We start from the raw sequence: 5,954 nt of genomic DNA, 5'->3' as shown, positions 1-5,954 counted from the left end.
CATCCCCGTGTCCCCCCCTGTCCCCATTCCCCAGACTCTTCCCCCAAACCCCCAGCCCACACCCAGCACTTGACCATTGATCCCAACGTTGCTCTGCCTCAGACCTAATTCTCCCCCGCTGACCCCAAACCACAACTCCTGACCCAAAATCTCCTCTTTGTGCCCCAAACTTTGAATTAAAAGTGGAGATTTAAGGCCAAGGTTAAGACTTGGGTCAACTTTCTTGCAAGGTATGGAGAATTTGGGGAAGAACTGCTCTAGGGTTGGGACAGAGATAGGAATGGGCAAAAGGGTTTGGGTTTTAGGGAAGGGTCTTGGATTTGGGAGCCGGTCGGGACACGGCCACAGGGTCCGGACCAAAACCATCCACACCAGCACCAGTACCCCAATTGGTATAGGCAGATTTCCCGCAGAAATATGATCCGGAATCCTCGTCTTTGAGGTTGTTCATGGTCAGCGTCACCGAGCTCTGCCCGTTGTCCCTGGAGATCCTGAACTGGCCCTTGACCGAATCCGCGTAGAAGGCGCTGCCACCAGTGTTGATCCCTGCGAGCCACTCCACTCCCTGCCCGTGTCTCTGGCGTACCCAATTCATGTCGTAGCTCCCGAAACTGAACACAGACCCTCGGCAGAGGAGGCGCAGGGAACCCCCGGGGGGCTGGAGGTCCCCCCTGCACTCCAGCAGGTTCACGGCCGCCCGGAGCCCTGGGGGACAAAGGGAAACGACAAGTCTGATTGGTCCAGAATGAGAAAAGGGGCATGGCTTGCAGAAAAAAGGGGCAGGACCCGCGTGAGACGGCAGCCAGGATGAGGATGTGGTGGCAGAAGTGTCAAAATTTTGGGCCAAGAGTCAGGATTTGGGTCAAGGGTTGAGCTTTGGCCTCATCCCCATCTCCCCTTTGTCCTGCAGGGCTCCGGGCGGCCGTAACCCATCTGGAGTGCGGGGGAGACCTCCAGTCCCCCTGGGGGGTCCCTGCACCTCCTCTGCCGAGGGTCCGGGTTCGATCTCGGGAGTGTTGACATGTTCTGGATCCGCCAGAGACCCGGGCAGGGGTTGCAATACGTCGCAAGGATCTACTACACTGGAGGTTACACCGACTACGCGCCGTCGGTCAAGGGTGGGTTCACGATCTCCAGGGACAAGGGGCAGACCTCGGTGACGCTGACCATGAACAACCTCAAGGGCGAGGATTCCGGATCCTATTTCTGCGCCAAATGTTACACTAGCAGTTGTGATGGTGGTGGTGCGGCTTATGGTGTTGATGGTGGTTGTGGTCCCGAGCCCTTTCTTCTGTGTTCCCAGGTATCACAGAATTCTCTGATCCTTCCCCCTGGTTCCAGCCTTTTTTATCAAATCTTGACCATTTTCTCCAAACTCCTCCCCTGTTGCCGCAATTTTTGGCTTCCCCCCAATTTTCCCCAATTCTCCCCAATCTCCCCCATTTCTCCCCAATCTCCCCCAGTTCCCCTCCATCCCAGTGTGGCACGGGGATCGCTCCAGGGCCCTTTGCACACAAAGCTTTTTGTGCAGCCGGCGCTCTGCCGCAGCGCCCCGAGGCTGAGCTGCCCTCTGCCAAACACAGATGTTCACAATGACCAAAACCAGGAACTTTCTGTTTCCTTTCCTGCCCTGGCCGGGCCCCGGCAGCTGCCAGGCAGGAAGTTGGGGGAGGCTGCAGAGCCCCAAAATCGCGGCGTCTTCTCCTCCCTCCCTTTGTCCCTCGCTCCCACCTGGGGCTTCACTTTTCCCTCAGCGGCCTCGGTGTCAGGGGCTGCTCCTTGGGGCTGGGCTGGAATCCTCTCTGACAGCTATGGAGAATAAACCGCCTTTTTTAACCAAAAACACCTGAAAGTTAGGGGAGATGAAATTTTTGAAATTGATCTCGAGTCGAGGGCTCCATGCTGAGAGAAGCAGATGGGTGCAAGGGTGGAGTCACCTGGAAGGTTCCATGTTTCAAGGGTCAGGTCAGCACGGCCAGGGACAGCGGGCTGAGCTTGGTGACGCTGGCCATGTGTGACCACAGGGGAAAGGTCTGGGGACAGCTGAGGACACGGCGATGGGGACAGGGCCAAAAGCACCGGCAATATCAGCCTTGCCACCAGAAATATGCTTGGCACAGAAATAGGGTCCGGAATCCTCGTCCTTGAGGTTGTTCATGGTCAGCGTCACCTAGTTCTCCCCGTTGTCCCGGGAGATCGTGAACCGGCCCTTGACCAATGGCACGTAGTAGGCGCTCACACCATCAGGATTGATCCCAGCAACCAATTCTGGCACCTGCCCGGGTCTCTGGTGGATCCAGAACATTCCAAAATTCCCAAAATTGAACCCAGAGGCGCGGCACAGCCACCTCAGGGACCCCCTGGAGGGCTGGAGGTCCCCCCGCACTGCAGCAGTGTCACGGCTGTCCGGAGCCCTGCGGGACAAAGGGGAGATGCGGATGAGAAACCTGATTGGCTGCAGAGCCAAAGTGAACATGGCCATGCCAGCAAAAGCATGTGTGAGCCAACTTGGAGAGGCAGCAGGAGGAAAAAAACAGGATGGGATGGTCCATGGTTCACAGTCTGAGGCCAAGGGTCAGGATTTGGGTCATGGGTTGAGCTTTGGCCTCATCCCTATCTCCCCTTTGTCCCGCAGGGCTCCGGGCCGCCGTGACCCTGCTGGAGGGCGGTCGGACATCCAGTCCCCCGGGGGTTCCCTGACGTTGCTGTGCCGAGGGTCCGGGTTCAATTTTGGGGGTCAGTCCATGAGCCGGGTCCGTCAGAGACCTGGGCAGGGGCTGGAATGGGTCGCGGGCATCTACAGCGATGGTTCCTACACCGGCTACGCGCTATCGGTGCAGGGCTGGTTCCCGATCTCCAGGGACAACGGGCAGAGCTCGGTGACGCTTACCATGAGCAACCTTAATGACGAGGATTCTGCCACCTATTTCTGTTCCAAATGTTTTGATGATCATGCTGGTTGGGAGAATGTTGCCTGTCGTTTTGACCCCATCCCCATGGCTGTTTCCTCCATGTCCCCGTTCCCCAGACCCTTCCCCCAGTCCCCAGCCCCTGACCCCATTCCTGTGCCCGTGTCCCAGCTCTGAGCTGGTTCTGCCCCAATCTCAACTCTTGGCCCCAAACCTTGGCTCTTGGCTCCACGTCCCAACCAAATTCCCCAAAACTGACGAGGATGTCCCAGATCCGGCCCCACCGTGTCAATCTGCCTTTGCTTTGTGTGATTGGCCACAAACCTCTCGCGGTGAGCTGTGCCATTGAGTTCTGTGTGTGCTGCCGGGGCCGTGAGCCGCCGGCACCTCCCCATGGCCACAGCCCGGTAAGGAGAGCGATAGTGGGAAACCAAACGGCTCCAGAGGGGTCCCCATAGCCCCGTCCCTGTGGGGATTGGGACAGAGACCCCCGGGCAGGGATGGGCCCAGGGCTGAGGTTTGGGGGAAATGTTGGGGGTTTGGGGACAGGTAGGGACACTCAGATGGGGGGTGTGGATCCACCACTGGGGTCTTCACCATAAGCAGCAGGGCCCCAATCACTAGCATAACCAGATTTGGCACAGAAATAGGATCCGGAATCCTCGTCCTTGAGGTTGTTCATGGTCAGCGTCACCGAGCTCTGCCCGTTGTCCCTGGAGATCCTGAACCGGCCCTTGACCGACGGCGCATAGAAGGTAAAACCACCAGTGTTATCGATCCCTGCGAGCCATTCCAGCCCCTGCCCGGACCTCTGTCGAGCCCAGATCATGGCATAACCACCAAAACTGAACCCGGCCCCTCGGCAGAGGAGGCGCAGGGACCCCTCTGGGGGCTGGAGGTCCCCCCCCGCACTCCAGCAGGGTCACGGCCGCTCCCCCATCCCCAAACCTTCACTGGTTTTGCCCCCAATTCCCTTTGTTTTATCCCAAATCTCCAACAGAGGTTTCCTGTATGGTAAAGTGCCTTCAACCCAGCAAACAGCCCCAATCCACCCATTAATTAATTGGGCACCTCTGCCGCTCATGTTGCTGGTTCTAATTTTGGTCCTGTCTCCATCCCCGTTCCCCAGGTCCTTCACTCCTACCCTTGACCCCATTGTTGACCCCCACAGACCCAAATCTGGCCCGTTTTCTCCAAATCTCCACCATTTGCACCCAGGTTTGAGAACCTTGCTTGAGCCTTGAAGCCAAGAGCTGAGGTTTGGTGCCAAGAGCTGCGATTTGGCGCAGAACCAGCTGAGTTTGGGGCCAATGGTCACAAGTGAACCCCGCTGACATCTGGGGCACACAGGGCAGAATTTTGGGGATGAACCTTTGAGAATTATTTCAAATTCTGAAAGCCCCTTGGAAATGTGTGAGGCGAGACAATGATTGGGGAGATTGGGGAAAATGGTCAAGATTTGTGGCCAACACGAAAGATTTGGGGGTAGAATGTGGGGTTTCGGGATGTTTGTGGGCACAGTATCGAGGAGGGGGCCACCACTGGCATCGTCATCATAACCAGCATCAATATTAGGACCACAAGCACTGCTGTAACATTTGGCACAGAAATAGGATCCGGAATCCTCATCCTTGAGGTTGTTCATGGTCAGCGTCACCGAGCTCTGCCCGTTGTCCCTGGAGATCATGAACTGCCCCTGGACCAAATCTTTGTACATGGTGTTGGAACCGTCGCTGTTGATGCTGGCGATGAATTCCAGCCCCTGCCCGGGTCTCTGGCAGATCCAGCCCATTGCAAAATTCTCAAAACTAAACCCGGACCCTCGGCAGAGGAGGCGCAGTGACCCCCTGGGGGGCTGGACGTGCCCCCCGCACTCTAGCAGGGTTACGGTCGCCCGGAGCCCTGCGGGACAAAGGGGAGATGGGGATGAGGACAAAGATCAACCCTTGACCCAAATCCTGACTCTGGGCCCCAAATTGGGACCCTGGGAGTTCATCATCCTCCTCCCTGGTGTGTTGCAATCCTTTATCAATCTTTCCCCTCCCAGTTATTGGCCCTGAACCAATCAGGTTCCTCATCCCCATCTCCCATTTGTCCCGCAGGGCTCCGGGCGGCCGTGACCCTGCTGGAGTGTGGGGGGACCTCCAGCCCCCCGGGTGGTCCCTGCGCCTCCTCTGCCGAGGGTCCGGGTTCGATTTCGGGAGCAATGGAATGTTCTGGATGCATAAGAGACCCGGGCAGGCGCTGGAGTGGCTCGTGGGGATCAGCAGGGACGGTTCCAGCGCCAGCTACGGGGCATCATTCAAGGAGCGCGTGAGGATCTCCAGGGACAACGGGCAGAGCTCGGTGACGCTGACCATGTACAACCTCAAGGACGAGGATTCCGGATCCTATTTCTGCACCAAATCTGCTGATAATTATTCAGGGAATAATGCTTATAATGTTGACCCCATCCACATGGCTCTGTCCCCTCCCTCCCTGTTCCCCAGACCCTTCCTCCAGCCCCGAGGTGCTGACCCCATTCCTGTCCCCCTGTCCCAGCTCTGAGCTGGCTCTGCCCCAATCTCAGCTCCTGGCCCCAAACCTCAGCTCTGGGCTCCAAGGCTCAACCAAGGTCCCCAAACCTGGGTGCAAATGGTCGAGATTTGGGGAAAATGGGAAAGATTTGGTCCGTGGCTAGGACACAGTTCCACCACTGAAATTTTGGTGCAGAATGGGTCCAGTCTGGGGGCGATGATTGGGATTTCATGGACGAGGCCGAGGTCAGGGTGAAACCGGCCCTGATTTGGGGCCAGAGCTGAGATCTTGGGCCAGAGCAGGGCAGGCTTCAGACAAAGGGTCAGGAATGGGGTCAGGGGTTGGAGGGAAGGGTCTGGGGAATGGGGACGGGGACGGAGCTGAAAGGACAACCAGCAGCAACATTCCAACCACCAGTGCCAGGTTCTTTGGCACAGAAATAGGTGGCAGAATCCTCGTCCTTGAGGTTGTTCATGGTTAGCGTCACCGAGCTCTGCCCGTTGTCCCTGGAGATCCTGACGCGATCCT

Source organism: Melozone crissalis, unplaced genomic scaffold, assembly GCF_028551555.1.
Source record: "Melozone crissalis strain CALT ecotype California unplaced genomic scaffold, PUWL_Pcris_2 ptg000079l_1, whole genome shotgun sequence".
NCBI classification, from domain to species: domain Eukaryota; kingdom Metazoa; phylum Chordata; class Aves; order Passeriformes; family Passerellidae; genus Melozone; species Melozone crissalis.
This window is presented reverse-complemented; position numbering follows the sequence as displayed.